The sequence below is a fragment of the Lacerta agilis genome, chromosome 5 (assembly GCF_009819535.1).
Source record: "Lacerta agilis isolate rLacAgi1 chromosome 5, rLacAgi1.pri, whole genome shotgun sequence".
Lineage (NCBI taxonomy): Eukaryota > Metazoa > Chordata > Lepidosauria > Squamata > Lacertidae > Lacerta > Lacerta agilis.
This window is the reverse complement of record NC_046316.1, coordinates 38,015,797-38,033,444: the sequence shown is the minus strand read 5'-3', so window position 1 is coordinate 38,033,444 and position 17,648 is coordinate 38,015,797. Positions and strand designations below refer to the sequence as shown.

At 42.3% G+C, this 17,648-nt stretch overlaps 1 long non-coding RNA gene across 2 annotated transcripts; it reads right to left on the bottom strand.

Annotated features, from left to right (window-relative positions):
- Window positions 1-261: 261 nt before the first annotated feature.
- Window positions 262-17,069, bottom strand: LOC117046878. Of its 2 annotated transcripts, XR_004426629.1 has the most exons (6): window positions 16,727-17,069; window positions 15,912-15,991; window positions 6,431-6,538; window positions 3,609-3,739; window positions 3,225-3,322; window positions 262-633 (listed from the first exon to the last, which is right to left on the bottom strand). It is a non-coding gene; the product is annotated as an uncharacterized LOC117046878 (long non-coding RNA). The 2 variants fall into 2 exon arrangements; XR_004426628.1 differs by having other exon boundaries at window positions 3,225-3,739.
- Window positions 17,070-17,648: the final 579 nt, after the last annotated feature.

The following is a 17,648-nucleotide window of genomic DNA, read 5'->3' as shown; positions in this document are numbered from 1 at the left end:
TTTTGAACTCAGGTAAGGATACCCAAGAACAAAATAATATACACACAGCTCATCAATGGTGTGTGTGTGTGTGTGTGTGTGTGTGTGTGTGTTAGTCCCCTTTGAAATATATGGGAGCTGGTGCAACAATATTTACATCTGTGTCACGATGTTGTACACATTAATACTTATGTGACAGCTTAAATAATACATTGCATGTATTTTGGAAGTAGGGTGCTGGAACAGAGAGAAATAGCACATATTGATGTGTTCAATCTTATAACCATATAAATCATCTGTTTATTGCCATTTGCACACCCACGAGTGTAAATGAAATTTAGCATGACATGGCAGTATATCGATCAAAAAGCCACCGTTCCATAATGCAACAGGTAATGCAGTGTAAAAGAAATGTTAGAAACCAGGAAAGAAGTGCTAGCATGATAGCCAAGAAACCTAATGCAAAACCCCAGGAATTACTCATATGGGTTGTTCATCTGTTCACAATGTGTGTCCAAACACTTTCAGGAATAAAAAGAAAGAACTTTTAGTCTGACAATTACCTATGTAGTTCTGTTTCTTCAAAGATCATCAACAAAAGATCGTCAACAGAAAAAGCTAGCAAATCTTCAGGCCGTCAGTGTTTCTTCCTCGCTAGAAAAACAATTGAGGAGATTAATTAAGTAATAAACCTTCCCATAATCACCACTATAAACATGAGTAATGACAGACCCAACTTCTGATTTCACCTCTGCACTCCACATCTCGGCTTCATTATCTCTCTCCCCACCCCCACCCCCCAGCAGTCAGGTTGCATTTCCCAGCTCTTCACCTTCTCCTCCATCCTCTGGAGCCCTGGATAAAATTCTCCATTTTAATCTAGTTTTTAAAATCACCTGAAAACTTAAGTAATTTTGAGCGATACCCGCTACATTAGCAGTGCACTCCTCCTATGCATGTCCACTCAGCAGTAAATCTCTTTAAGTTCACGGAGATTTATTTCCTCAGTGCTGCAATCCTACACTCACTCACTTGGGAGCAAGGGTGTTGCTGGAAGTGCTGTGCCAAAAATTCATTCTGTGTCCCTCCCCCCTCAACTATTCCCCAGCAATTAATTCAGCAAGTAATTGCATTTGAAAATTATCTAGTTGAAATTTTGTATAAATTCTCATGAGTGTGAGGGTTTTTTGGGTTTTTTTTTAACCTTTAGCTTAATTTTAAGGTGACCAAGCTGTGTTTGTGAATGTCCTTTCTTTCCTTCTACAAATAAAGTCTCCAATGGGCAGTACCCTACAGCCTTCCTGGGTGCCCACAGTTCTGGAAAACCCAATGACCTCAGCTGGGCTTTCTTATCAGCATGGGAAGATTGGGAGGCTACTTATACTGTGCCTAGTGAGTGCACCGAACTCAGACGCTCAGTAGTCAGCCTCCCCCCCCCCCCGCCTCCAGCTTCCTGTTCTTAGGGGAAGGCATCACGTTAACTTCTCCCATGGAGCTTTTTAGATCAGTATGTGTAGGCAGCCAGGGAGGCTGCAGGGTGCTGGAGAAAGCTTTAATGGAGTGGAAAACACACAGACCACAACCTCAAACCTGTACCCATCAAAATTCTAAAGAAATTTTAAAGTGCCCAGGGATTGAGACTGAAAAATGGAAGCATGTTTTCCAGGAGAAGAAAAGTTTTGAGAAGCTGGAGAATAGGTTTTGGCACAGGCACTTGAAGGATTTCAAACACAGGACCATTACACAAATTTGCATAAAGGTATAGGCTGTCTCAGAGCTAATTAAAATGATGGGCAGCTCTGGTCTTTTTTCACTGGTCTTCCTCTCGAGTGCTACAAAATTAATTTTTGACACCCCTCTACCAAATACTACAAGGCTCTGATGCTATGTCATTTTATGTGACAGCCTGTGACCTGCACACATCTAATGATTATGTTTATCCATGGTACAAATACTCTATGGTTTTGGACATTGGGAGTTCTTCTTTTTTGGTCTGTTGTGGTTGTGGCTAATCCCTAGGGGCCTCATCTGACTCCTAAGCATTTTTTCTCTCCCACCCCCCAAGACCAAGTTATTTAAACGGGGGGGGGGGGGGGAGTTTAAGCACAATTTCTGGGGGGGTTGGAACCCAGTGCCCTTCTGTGCTTGCATATCTCTCCCTCTCTGTTCATCAGATTGATTTGGACAGATCAGCCTGGCTGGTGTGAGGTGAGGGGCAAGGGAGTGGAGAGTAGTTTGGGTGTGTGTCTGCTGGTGTGAGTCCTATATAGGGAAGGGGGAGAAACTGCATTTAAAGGCATTTTCGCTTTCTGAAACAAAAGAAGAACTGAACAACATTATAACTGCTACCCTTGCAAAATTGCACTTCTCTAAATTCTGCAGTTCAGTTCTCAGCTAAGTAATGTGTTGAAAATGCATATACATGGGTGTAAAAAAAACCATACAAAAAAGCATTCTGTTAGGAGAAATTGCTTTGCAAAAACATGTATTTTAGGCAAAATTGCATACAAGTTTATTTGGAAAAATGCACCTTTAAAATGCTGGTGAATTTCCATGGGGGTTTTTCTTTCTTTCAAAAATGACACAGAAACTGATGTGAAAATGTGGAGAGCTAAATTTTAAACTAGAAAAATGGGAAACAAGGAGAATTGAAATTGACAGGTCTATCTATCCCTAGCTCTAGCGCATCAAAACTTTTCAAAGGTGTGGTATACCGGTCCTGCTGATAAGATTCTGTATGCATAATGCATACCTGTACATAAAAGTGCAACGCTTGTCTCAGATTACAAAGGAGAGCTGCAGTTTTATGCATGTGTGTGTAATCTTTAAATATTTGCATTATATAAAGGGCCTGTATATCAACACAGAGATCAAGCTGGAGAGAGCGGCTCTTTATTTCGTCAGGAAGAGCCGTTTTTTTTAAACAGGCTTCATTTTCACTGAATAAACCAGCAGGTGATCTCTTATGCATCTGTTTCCCCTTGATCTTACTGTGTGAGCGACACTTGCTTTACACTAGCATTAACTGTCAAAATATTATTTAGCTACTGTATGCCTCCTAGAGCAAGCTTTATTAATAAAAAAAAGTAAAGGAAATGTAGTGATAATTGAATCTCTTTATAGTCACCATGTAACAGAAAGGGAGGAAGATGGTTTCTGACCTTAGGGGAAAACATCTGGATTTCCTCTTTGCCCCCAAGATCATGTCCTCTCCCTTACACTATAATCACTTTGATTCACAATACCTCAGAGGGAGATAAAATTTGCAATGTGTGCATATGATCACAGAAATGCAACAGCATTCCTCCATTTCTGTCTTCCTTCCTTCTTCTTTTTTGAATCCCTACAGGAATCACATTAAATAAATATATAGCAAGCTGCAGTGTCACAACAAGTAGATGTACAATTATGAGGCCTAATACCCAAAGGAAATCAACCCGAGACTTATTAATATCCAGACCCTACAAAAGACAACTGTCAGACAATTGGTCAACAAGGTACATCGTATCTGTTAGATACTGACTAACCCATTATGATCTTTATGGAGTGTCCTTTTGGGGTCTAGATCTTCAAATATGAGTTGGAAGACCCTTTCCTTTTATTAGTTGCTAAGCTCTTTATACTTTTACCATATTGCAGCAGGTTAGAAGTCTGAGCTTTATTGTCTTATGTTATTGAAAATCCAGATTCCCCCAGCCTTCTCCCTCAGGTCAAGATTTGTCTGCGAATACATTCTCATTTCTCCATGTACAAAGGCTGTCTGGAGAGAGGCAGAAAAAGATTATGACTGTAATATACTTAAATCCAATTTATTTGCCTGACTAGAAACTTCCACACTTCACAATTGCTTCCTACAGAAGATTTTGTACTTAATTCTTTCTTGGCAGTAAAGAGCAAGCCCGATTCAGCTCATCTGACAGATATATACATGGGGCACACACACACACACACACACACACCCCTGAGCCATATGGAAGAGCCCTAGAAGAGATGGGTGAAAACAGCAAATTGGCACATTTACCTGTATGTGTTCACACTTTATTTTAATTTAAGTATGATTAATTTGCATGGTAGAAATAGCTCTTTAAAGCTCATGTGGAAAGCTGGCATGATGGCGAGAGGGATGGCTTTTTAACTAGATAACCCGACACCTGACACAAAGGAATTTCATACAGATGTACAACTGTTTGCATTGTAACTGAACACAAACCCCTTTTCATCTATTTTATAATGCAATACTCTTGTTATTGCTGAATCTTCACTATGCCTTAAAGGAGTGCATCTATATTACCTGCATTACATCCTGGGGGGGGGGGGTTGAGAAAAGAAAAGAAAAGTGGGTGGGGGTGGTTTGAAAAGGATTCACCTGTCAAGAGCACTGGACCTCAAACTGGGCTTGCAGAACTGTTTGGAAGCAGTCGCTGCTCCTCATGGATCTGAACCATAAGGCACAATAAACCAGTAGCCTGATTGGCTGACAGCCTCCACTTCTTAGGTTCTTTACCTATATGCAGCAAGCCAGCAATATGCTGCCTTTTGGGGGTGGGTAGCCTGGTGTGCAATTGTTCTGTCCTGGTTGTTTATAGTCTATGTCCTTAGCCTTTCTATTGCCCTGGCTCTTCGCCTTCTTCTGTCTCTTTCCCTTTGAAATTATTTGCTGCGTGGAGGATGTGCCCACAGCCAGTCACCTGATATGGTACTGGACCTGTTCATCATGCCTGGACACACAATGAGACCTGATCCAACAAGAAACAATCCCAAGCTGGGCGTTGGCACAAGCCAAGTTGGATGACAGGCTGCAATCCTACAGAGTCACTTACATTAACACCCCAAAGGGGAGGGAGGAAGAACCCTGACTATTTTTGGGTTTGGCATCCCAGTCAGCTTGTGATGGATGAACTCTCTTGCCTTGTCCAAAAAATGTCTTCTGCTACCAACTTAAAATGCAAAAGGTAAGAAACTGGGCTCTTTCCATAACCAGATTGGCTTTTTCTATTCTTGTTTTAAAATCAAGGCTGAGAGCACTGGAGGGGGGGGGTGGACTGATAGGGCAGGAAGCACAGAGGTTAACAGCTGGAAGTCACAGCAGAGCCAACTCCTTATGGTTTTGCTGCCGCCCTCCTACCTGCTGAGATCTACAATGGCAACCCTGAGACTAAGAAGGAGGCAGCTGCCAGCCCATGCCAGCCCCTGGACTAGATATAAGTAACTCTTGGAGTGGCTGAGTCTTGATTTATTTAATACTAGTCAGTCAGGGCAAATGCTGATTGGTGGAACTGAAACTTGAAGAACATGCTACCATGCAAACAGCACCAACACACCTCTTCCAAGTGGCGTATTTGATTCCTCCCCCCCCCCACAGGGTTTGTATTCAGTGGAGTGTTAGGAAAATCAGTCAGCGCAATGATTTCTCCGAGAGCCAGTGTGGTGTAGTGGTTAAGAGCGGTAGACTCGTAATCTGGGGAGCCGGGTTCGTGTCTCCACTCCTCCACATGCAGCTGCTGGGTGACCTTGGGCTAGTCACACTTCTTTGAAGTCTCTCAGCCCCACTCACCTCACAGAGTGTTTGTTGTGGGGGAGGAAGGGAAAGGAGAATGTTAGCCGCTTTGAGACTCCTTCGGGTAGTGAAAAGCGGAATATCAAATCCAAACTCTTCTTCTTCTTCTTCTTCTTGTGCAACAAAACGATCTCTTCCTTTGCTCCTCCTCTGCATTCTCTAAATCTGTTCTGGGGTTTCCCCCTAACCCTCCAGGGCAGGTTAGGGGATGGCACAGGGTGTGCTCGGGGTGTGTGTGAGGCGAGATAAAAACCCCTTACGCTAGCACAAAAATACAGTGGCATGCCACCCATAATCTTAGGGATCTATTTTACTTTCAGTTTGAAACCAAAGCTCAGCTTGCAGAATTTCTGCCTTCCATACATCTTTCATTCAAGCTGTAGGACTCAGAGGTAATGGGGTCTGACAAGGGCCAGTTGAAATAAATACTAAAGTTCTGGGTCTTCCACAATACTGATGGGACTTAAACACACACACACACACACATTTTGAAAGGTTGTGCGTAAGGATAACAATATGTTGGCGTAGTGATAAGAATAACGTATACCACTGATCAAGACAAGTGGACATTAATTCATGTACCAACAATGTGATTGCTTCCTCTTTGGTGATGGGCCTACACATGTGTGCTGGAGTCAGCATTCAGGACCTGCTGAAGACTTTCTTGTGTAGACAAGCCTTTCCAGAGGTTTAGAAAGTTTGTATGAGTTTTAATTTGCTATTCTACTGTGGTTTTAACTTTCTGTATGTTTTAAATTGTGGTTGTAAATCTATTAGTGATAATTTTATTGCTTTATCTTTTTGTTAACCACTTTAAGGTTTTTCCTACAATCAAGCGGTATATGAATTTTATGAAACAAACAAACAAACAGAAATGCAATTTTTGCTATTCACCTGTCCACAGGTTTCTTTTGAAGCTTCTTCTCTTTTTCTAGTGCACTTCTGTTGAAATCAGGGACAAGAGACTCCAGTAGGGATGAGATCTCTGTTTATTTCACTTTCCTATAATAAGATTTTAAAAAAACAAAAAAACCCCACTATTACTATTATAAATTTAGTAGCTGTTTTTAATCTGTAATTTTAATGTAGAAGAATATTAGCTATAATAGCTATACTATTCATAAGGCACCCTCTTGTGGTGATAATACTGTGTGACTTGTGTAAGAGCTAATGCTACTTGTTCCAATCTTTGCTCAGGAAATCTTGCTCAGGACAATTACCTCCAACACTTCTTCACTTTTCTAGCTGTTTTGTTAGTCTCATTCAAAAAGCAGAGAACATTAGTTAATTCAGATTACTGTGTTAGGCCAAGAGAAGTCCATCAGAAATGCATTTCTTAATCAGTACCTAGTTCTCAGTTAGGGTTTCTATCCTAGCCCCATCTACCTAGGAGTAAGCTCCAATGAATTCAAAAGGACTTACTTCTGAGTAGAAATTGGGCACTTCCTGGCTATCATGATTTCAGGGCACAATTCAATCACATACTGGTAAATTCAGATACAACAATTAAAGTTGATTTGGAGATATGTGCAAAATACCCACTCCCCCAAAAGATAGGCCTTTTCACAAGAAAGGAAAGTGTCAGAAACATACACTGCAAAGTGTGGGATAGCACTTGCTTTGATGATCCAATATAATTTAACCTTCCCACACACAAATAAGAACAAATGTTCATTAAGTAGCCAACGTCCTGCCAGTGACCAGGACTGCATCCTAAGTAGGTTTTATTGCCGCTGAAATCAATGTGATTTACAACAGAATCTTACACATACCTCCTCAGAAGCAAGCCCCACTCAGTTCACTGAGGCTTATTCTTAGATAAGTGGGTAAAGGATTGCATTCTAAAGCAGGGGTCTGCAACCTTTAAGACCAAAAGAGCCACTTGGACCCGTTTCCGAAGGGAAAAAAAAACTGGGAGCCGCAAAACCATTGCGACATTTAAAACAAATATAACACTGCATTTTATTTTTAAAAATCCGATTTAAATTTTAAAAAATGTGATTTAAATAAAAAAAATCCGATTTAAATTTTAAAAAAATCATTCATTTTTATCCACCCTGGGGACCACTACCAGGTCACAGCCTGATCCAAGGTGGGTTGCAACAGCATACAAATATTTGATTTGTTGTTGTTGTTTTAAAAAAATGAGTCCTCAACTGCACACTTGTGTTAAATGTTTGTCCCATGTCTTATTGAAGACTGCTGGCTTTTACAATAATCTTAGTGTCTTTTACCCTTAATATTCCAGACCAGAGGCTATGTTCACCTCTTCCAACCTCCTCTCTTGCTAAATGAAGCACAGAATTGCACCAGAGAAGCCTGTGATGTTTGTGCTGACTTGCATACAGGTGGCTGTAGTAGTTCGTAGTGTTCAAACCATTTTAGGGGAGTTCCCTGCCCCCTTAATGACAATGGCGATAGATTTTGCACATGAACACAGATCCAAGTTAGGACTCCTCTCTTCCACTCCAACAGGTGCTTTGTCAAGGCTCCCCTAACACACACTCAGGACAGAGGAAAAACTGCAAAACGTCCCGGTCTTGCTCCGGGGCGGAGAGAGACGCGCGCCCGCGAGAGCGCGGTCTGAGGCTGCGAGCGGAACCAGGAGCGAAGGAGGCAGCAGCAGGGAAACAGGCGCTGCTTCCTCGACCATTTTTAAAAAGAGGGCTTCCCCCCTCGCCTGCCACCCGCCGCCCCTGGCCCAGCCCGCAGCTGCCTACCTCGTCGTCGCCTCGACGCAGCAGCCAGCAGCCTTCCGAGAGGAACCGCGGCCAGCCCTCCCCCGCGGTCCCACGACCCAGCTGAGGAGTCCTGGCCTCCAGTGCCCATGCGGGGACGCGTCTGAAGGCCCCCTTCCTGCCCCCATCCCGTCCCGCCTCCCAGCTGCCTCTGGATGCCGCGGGGTCCCACATACCTGCCGACCCTGGAGCTCCCCTGTCCGCCCCAAGGCCGCCTCCCACGCTAGGAAGACTCCCGGAGCTGGGCAGGGTTGGTCCCGCCAGGCAGGCTCGGGGGGCGGCCTCTCCCATGGGCGCCTGCTTCGGAGGCGGAGGCGGGGTCTTCAAAGTTCCCCCTCCCGCTCGCCCAGCTCCATCTCTTCCCGAAGGAGCGTGCGCGCCTCAGGCGCGCTCCCCGCCAGAGCCCTCGGCTGAGCTGCGCCACCTCTACTGCGTCCCCACCGCCTCCGAGCCCCGCTGCCCCGCTGTTCAAGGCCAGGTGATCCTGGGTACGCCCCTGAGCAGCGCCTTCAGCCTCCGGAGGGCGGGCCGCCGGCCAGCTGGAGGGCGGTCGCTGCCAGCTGGAAAAGTGGACGGGCGTATCCGCCCCGAAGCCCCGGAGCCGCGGCAGCCGTGTAAAAGAGCCGCATGCGGCTCCGGAGCCGCAGGTTGCTGACCCCCGGTCTAAAGTATACTGCATCTAGTTGGTGGGTCGTTCATTACTTCAATTTAGAGAAACTCTTCTTAGCATATATACTGTGTATCTCAATTCTGGGCATGGCATTAGGCTTTTTACATTTTTTTGACCACTGGGACCCTTCTCCCCTTTTCTAAGATTCTTCTGACAACTATAGGTGTATTTCAAAAGCAGATTATGGGGTTGTAAAGAAAAGAAAGAAGAGGGTTACACCTGTTGGCTCATTCCATGTACAGAATCTGGCCTGACTGGCAGTTACATAGGAACATAGAAACCTGCCTTGCACTGAGCCAGAACTCTGGGCCACCTAGCCCTGTGCTGTCTACAGTGACGGGCAGCTGTGTCTCCAGAGTTTCAGATAGGGCTATTTCCTGGTCCTACTGGGAGATGCCAGGGATTGTACCTGGGACCTTCTGTGTGCAAATCAAATGTTCCACCACAGAACTACAGCTTTCCCCCTCCACTTGAGGGCAGCAGGCTAGCTTAGGGAGTGTCAGGCAGGCACAGCTGTCTCCTTCAATGCCTTGTCATCATTCTCCTTTCTTCAGCCTCTGTTGCCTGTGGCAGCTGCCTCACTCTGTCTAATGGCTGTGTCGGAGCCCGGTCCTCTTTTTTTCAATAGGCCACCCTAGTTCCATCAAAGCTGCTCTGAACATTCTGAAGGGAGAGTGGCATAAATAAAACACACGAGAAAAGCTCATATACATGCCTGCATCAGGTGCCCGACATAAATGAATTTGGCTCTAGGCTAGGGTTGCCATATTAGAAATCAGGACACCCCGAAATTTGTTGAGCTTTTTTTCCTTTTTCTTTTTTTAAGGGAACCACCAAAATTGTTGAGGCTTTTTTCTTTTTAAGATTGACTTGCCTAAGATCCAGGACATCAATTCCGCCTTTGAAACCCCAGCAATGTCTGGGAAAATCCAGATGTATGGCAGCTCGACTCTAGGCTACAAGTGAACTGAAAGCCAAGAAGCCTTAGGTCACCTTTATTTTACTGAAACAGTATCCCCACTTCTCTGCAAAACAGCTGAAATGCATAAATCTATTTGTTTATACCCAAACCAGAACAGAACACAAGACAGAGGAAGAATCTGTTATAATGTCCATTGCTTTGGATCCATATAGAAACTGCCACACAACCCATGCAGATTTTAAGAAACATTTTCACTATGCAAATAACACCCCCCCTCATTTTTTAACCTTCAAATGGTTTGGTGATTAGTTTTGTTAAGAGCACTGCATTGCCAAGTTGCAGGTTCCTGGGGTCAGAAGAAGACATTTAGAAACCTAAATGAACTTGTGAGGTTTGGAGCTTTCACAGTTAACAAGCTCAAGAGATTTGCTCCGCCCACAGGGAAGAATGTGTCATACTGTACATCCAGGTAGTTCTGCTGTATGCGAAGCCTATGTGATTTGTGACACACTGTTTTTCTGTTCAGTTCAGTTTCACTTTTAACCGGAGAGAGACATGTTATCCATATCTCCGAGGAAAGAATGTCCATGGTTTATGCTTGTAAATAAAGCTTGCTTGCTTAAAACAAGCTGGACTCTGTGGAAGTTATTGCTGGCAAGAAGGCACACACACACCGTTGTGCAGGAGAAGTTTGGAAAACTCTGCAAAAGCACTCCCACAAATGCAGACCATGAAAATGAAGACGTATTTGCAATCATACTTGGTAGCCTTTTTGATGTGAAATAATTACAGAAATAATCTGAAGCTGTGGATCAGATTATTAATGAAAAGGGCAGCCTGCAAAGTCTCCTAATACCTTTTGTAAAACAAAGCAGGAGACTGTATAATATAATGAATAGCCCTGGGCTTGAGGACTTCCAGAACTAACATCCTGAAATCTGTTGTCTCAGCTGATGAGCTCTAAAGGGAAGACAGCCAGAGGGAGCAGCACTGTACAGTCAATGGAATTGTTGAATGTCTATACCTTCCATATACTGTTTTACTGTCTTTACAGTTGTGTGGAGCACAACATTTAAGTTTGTTGGATTTATGAACTGCTTCACACAACATAATGACCGGAACTGATTCACAAGGAGAATAAAAGATGCGGGTGAAAACAAACGTACTAAAAACACAGTCAGGTATCCAAGAGTTGGAACTGCCCCAAATGCCTGGCAAAATAAAAATTCTTTGCCTGGTGCTGAAAAGATGACTAAATATGGTGCCCAGTGGGCCTCCCTGCAGACAGCATTATTTAGACAGGGGGCTACTACAGGAAGGACCTGTTCTGTTGTCACCACTCTCTGGACCTCCCTCAGATGCTGATCTCAAGGTCTGAACAGATTCACAATGGCTGCCATATGTTTGGCGCTAAATGGGAACACCCACTAATAAGTGTTATTCAGGTAGCCAAGATGGCATTTACCTCCTAATACTAGACAGATGTGAACAAACCCCATTTATTTATTTATTTAGGGATATTTATACTCCACCTACTAACAAGTTATTGAGACAGCTTGAATTATATTAAAAGCACAACAAAATAGACAGTGACACAATAGTCGCTACAGCCGGACAAAGATATATGCATGTCCCTCTCTCCTTGTTCTTTGATTTTCCAACAAATGCCATTCTGCAGCTGAATCTCTGGCTGTTGAAGCAGCTAGTTGTTAGGCCACACAGGGCAGGATGTCCTTGTAGTTTGGCTGCAGGAGGTACTGGCAGACAGGGAGCAAATATGCTACATGCCTTCCTCCCAGTTCACAAATGTTCCTGATAATCTAACGGGAGGAAAGCGTCGCCAGCTTTGCTTGCTAGATCACAAATCCTACACTGAAATCACTTTTATACAACATGGCAATTTTTCACGACTCACGTTTGAGGGTCTGCAACAAGAAATGGCTTTGCTTGTGGATAAACTACAGTATGCACAGGTCCCATATGTTTTGTGTGCATTTGTAAGAGGGTTGCCATGATTGTCTTGCAGGATTTATGAAACTTCATGCAAAGAAGTGACTTGTGCAGTCTGTGAGGATTTTGAACCCCCTTCTGTTTTCTGATCCCCTCAGAAGACAAAATGCTTCAGCGGGAAGGACCAAATTATGGTTTAGCCTTCTCCTTCGGAATAGAGCATGTAGCCACAGCCAGAAGATCCTTTTTATAGAGTGATGTTTTTTGTAAACTGTTTTGATTATGTTGTTTACAATCTCGTTTCTCTAAGTTCCGGGGTGAAGCTAGGGATGGCTGAATCTTTTAGTCTTGGTTTCTCTCAGTTTCTCATTTTTTCATCCTTCTGTTCTCTACATTTCCACATTAGTTTGTTATTTTTTTAAAAAAAGTCTTCATGAAAACTGATCGGCATTTTAGAATTTCTCCTAATATACACATTTTGTATGCAATTTTGCCTGGCATCCACATTTTCAAAAAAGGATCTTCCCCTAATAAAATGCATTTTTGTACTTTTTTCATTAATATATAGAGAACTGCATTGCAAAATTTGGAGAAGTGTGATTTTTGAAGAGTGGCTGTTTGAAAAGTGGGTTTTGAATAGCAAATCTATCCTGTCTGAATACTTTCTCTTTGGACAGGGCAACCTGCCTCAACCTGCCTCAACATCCAGATATTTTGGACTACAACTCCCATCAGCATGGCCAACCATCAGGAATGCTGGGAGTTGTAGTCTAAAACATCTCAGAGAGCACCATGTTGGGGAAGGCTTGGCTAGGGAGTAAAGGCATGAGGATCCATACTTGAACAACATGACATTATATCTCCCATAGTACTTTGTACAGATTTGTACAGATCTGCAAAAAAGGTCCCTACGTCAGCAACACAAAGATGCAAAACAAAAATTAAACAAAGCTGTTACACAGTAACAAATTACAAATGAAATAACTGAGAAGAGGTATATAAAGCAAAGCACTGGAAACAGAAACAAACAATGCAGAAATCAATCAGTTTGGTCCCAAAGCCTTTCTGAAAAAGGAACAAAGTTATAGGACCTGGCATTCCAGAAAGTTGGCACCACAACTGAAAAGGCCCTGCTCTGAGTACACCTGTCAGACGTGAGTTGGCTGGAGCATGCAGACTAGGGGCCCTCAATGTTGAACAGAACACAGAAGGGGGTTGCCAAGTCTATCTGTAGTTCCTGTGATTTTCAATATATGCCCAAAGAGTTTTACCTCACTTCAACCACCTAGCTGCAAATCATTGTTACAGACAGAGGTGACATGACTAAAAGAATCGAAACATCCCCGAGAAACCCAGATATCAGATTTGGTTTTTCAGATCTGTGAAATGTGGAATGCAAATGCTATAGTCCTTTTTTTTAATCCCTGCTTACTCTCTAATCTTATCAAATATACATCCACATATCGTAATACACACAAATAGTATTAGGGTTTGCAAAGCACATTTTCTTAGAAAATCCAATTTCACAATGTATTTTTTTTCCTGCTGACATATTAGCCATTTCTTTATACATTAAAAGGTCTTATGATACTCCAGCTGAAGGAGACAGAACTGAGCTGCATAGCAAAGACAGGGTAAGCTAATCACATTGCATTATTATCCTTCTGCAGGAAATACTTTTTACAAGACATATACATAATGTTTTATGACATGCACCTGGTCTTTCCTCTTATGGCACAGGGAAATGTCTTACTCACTGATACCTATCCTCATGCTGTTTATCCCTCACAGTTACTTTGTGATATCACTGTTTACATGTGAATGGAGGTGCCTCCAGGTTCATAAATCTGTATGCAGTAGTATGGGTTCTCTAACAGCAATTCATTTTAATTATGTGTGACATAAAAGGACCACCTACAGATGAGACAATACAGTTGTAAGATTTTCAAGGTTGCTACAGGGAATACTTCATAACTGAAGTATGTTTTCCCTAAGGAGTTATACTACCATTTGATTTAATTTTTAATTTTTACATTTTAATCAAAAATAGATCAAATGGTGGTGGTACCCCCTGGGAAACATACTTCAGATATGAAGCAGTTCGTGTTTCCTTTAAATATGTAAAGCTGCCATTTATGTATAACTCATGAATGACACCCTGTGTTGCAAGCAAATATCATGCGGCGTTTTCTATACTGCTCCAGTAACAATAATAGAATCACATACAAGTATAGGCTGATTCTACAAGGAAAAGAAATGCCACTCAGACACATTAAGACCAGATTAAATTCAACATGAAGCTGGTCCTAATTAACGTCAGTTTCAGACAACGCTTCAAGACCGAGACTCACATCATACAATCCAGAACTTGTGCATCGACTGTCGCTGAGCATGTGCAGAGTATCATACTAATGAATATCTATAGTGTGCCTCCACATAATCGGGCACACTATATGCCTCATATAGTGCCCTGGAAAAAATGGTTTCCAGGCACTTTTGGGACTTGACAAGCACACCCTTTTAAACAACAACAAAACACAATACAGGCCCCATTCTTTATTGGGGTATTTCAAGTTACATTTGACAGTTTCAGAAGGACACATGGGGTCAGATTCACCTAACGGACCCGTCCATGGAAGCCCTGCTGAAAATCTTCCACTTGCACAATGGGGCTTTTCCTCTTCTTCTCCCACCCTTCACCCCCCCCCACACACACTGGCCCTGGGGGAATAACAAACACCTGCAGAACAGCACACGTGGTGGGGGCAGGAAGATTGTTCTGTGGACAAGCTGATAGGCTTGAACAGCTGGAATGTTCAACATTGCACAAGGCTGAATACCACCCTTGGCATATTTTAGAAATAATTTAATTTCAAAAGCACTGCAAACTACTTTGAAATTCTATATTAAGCAGTATATAAATCGTTTAATTAAATAAATGTGCTGTTAGGACCAGAGTGCTGTCATGTAGGCTCAAAAGGCCAGATATAGTATAGGAGCAAAACCCTAAACAAGTGTTTAATGCACCTTATTATTTAGATAGCTTTGCTGGGGTATATGGTACTCTATAAAGATCTCAATCTAGGAAACTATGAGTGTAACAGGAAACTATAGGCCTACTGTTCTGTTCTCAGAATTCTTCCCCCTAAGCATTTTATCTGTCCATGGGGGTTGGAGGAATAATGGTACATGGACCACATCTGATACCTGTTTCCTCATTCTGTTCTTTAATTTGGTGACTGACACTGTGAGACCAGCACTGATTTATCACATAAGTGTGTGTGTGTGTGCAGAACCATAGTTCCCCTTCCAATCATGCGCATTGTGGAAGGGCAAACTATTCATAAATCAAGGATCATAAGTTGGAGCCAGGCCTTCTCTGCTTGGAGTAGACCTACTAAAATCAATAGAACTTACATTAGTCACTAACTATAGTCTTATTGATTTCAATGGAGTCTACTTTAAGCATGCTAAGTCTGGATCCAATCCAATATATTCAGAATTGTCAAACTAATGTGGCCGAGACTGAATTTATTTTTAGTTACATATTCTGGGATCTTTCCTTGACCTGCACAAGACTGGAACTAGCATCATACTCTGGTTACTTACCGGTAACTGATGGGCCAATGAATTTATTTAGGGTGCTGTACAACAAATAATTGCTGACTGTTAACACCTCTGTTCCATCCTCATGCTCCCTCCAAATGCTATTTGGCATTCATAATTGAGACTGAGCTACAAAAGGTGACCAGGATCCATTTAAAATGAGCCGGGTAACCCTTAAACCCCAGTTAAAATGCACTGACAGCTTTGTTTTCTTTACACATCTTAGTATAGAGTGTGTCACGTACAAAGTGCAACTGTTCAATATCTGGGTATGATATTTGAGGCTATGATACTCTTACTGGGACACCTGGTCACAGAGGAGGTGTAGGTATAACACTTCAACAGAATGCTCCCCCACAAAAAGGGGGGAAAGGCTGGCTTATTGTAGATCTGTCAAGAGACCTTGGAATATGCTGACAAAACAAGCCTCAAAAGAAAAAGCTGAGGCCTTAAATCCTGAAGAAAGACCTTTGAGGTCAAACCACTTACCCCAGGGAATCCTTTTCAGGTCAATTCCTGGAGAAAGTGGATTGAGGAATGCAGACCAAGAAATTCTAGCCAGGCAAGAACTAAAAAAAAAAAATGAAAAACAAACTTAAGGAGAAGTCTGGGAACGAAGTGGCCTTGTCATGAAACCAAAACCTCAAGTCTTGAATAGATTTGCTTGCAACTACATTCAGATACCTGTATTTTTTCTACTACAGAGACTTTGTGTCTTTGCAACTACTGTCTTTTGATGAAGGCATCCAGGTTTATGGAAGTGATGACAACAATATCACACTGTGGGTGATACACCATCTTTGTCAGGGAAATATCAGCATATAGGGCAGCATTCACCTCATGAACCCCATCACCAGAAGTTTCTGCTTGTGCAGTGGGGCTTCCCCCACTTCTCCTCATGCCTCCTGAAATTGGGCTCAGGTGTTATCTATTGGGAGAACCCCAAGAACACTACACAGGGAGGGGGAATCATTCTGTCTGATATGCCTGCACAGATGGAATGTTTGTTGAATTCCACCCATAGTAGTTTAATAGAATCATAGAATTGTAGAGTTGGAAAGGACCACAAGGGTCACCTGGTTCAACCGCCTGCAATGCAGGAAATCTTCTGCGCAACACGGGACTCGAACCCATTACGCTGAGATTAAAAGTCTCATGCTCTACCAACTGAGCTATCCCAGAATTTTTTTTTATTGTGAATGCACCTCTTGTGGTTTATACTAAAACCAGGGTTTCAGAAAGGTAGATTTCAGAACATACAAATACCTTCTCAAGTTACTGACAATGAAGCATCTTTATGGTACCTGAGAATGGCATGAACTTTTGTGGACTGGAGTTCATTAGATCCAGGAGGCATTTTTTCCTCAGTTGGCAGATGTGGATGAAGGGGAGGGAAGTAAACAGGGAAGTCAGATGGAAATGCAAACTAGTCTTTGACAATCACATTAAAGGGCATTAAATGTATGTAGAACAAGCATAGTGAGCATGCAAAGGAGCAGTCATTAATGATAACACAAACGTCTTTGGTTATTTAATTGACACCTGTAGTGGAACAGGAACATGATTCAAGCCAGAGGCAGCAGAACTGAATTTCATGACAGATTGTAATTCAGTAGTTGCACTTTTCAGCTGTTTTGCTGTTCATGAATCGCGACTTTACAAAACTGGTTCATTAAAGAACAATGGGAGAAGAGGCTTCATAATAATAATAATAATAATAATAATAATAATAATAATAATAATAATGTTATTTATACCCCGCCCATCTGGCTGAGTTTCCCCAGTCACTCTGGGCAGCTCCAAACAGAGGACTAAAAACAGAATAAAACTTCAAACATTAAAAACTGCCCTAAACAGGGATTGTGTAGATTCTCTTTCCAATAGAATTTCACTATGTCTGAAAAAGTCAATAAACAAGAGGACATAGTGATCTCCCAAATCCCTATTTATTTCAGTGGAACATACCTCCATGAAACAGTACATGAGTAAAGCCTTCAGTAATATGCAGTCAAACAGACAAGTGAAATTGCCTGCGGTAAGACAGGAAAGAAAAAAGTATGAGCCAGATTGCGGGAGAGGGTTAATCTTAATTTTCTTAAATAATGATCTTTTTAAAGAAAGGCAAATGTAATAAAAAAAATCAATGCCATCTTTTAAAACCAACATGCCATTTATTTTTTAAAAAAGTTTTCCATACTGATTTACAAAATACAAAGATTTCAAAGG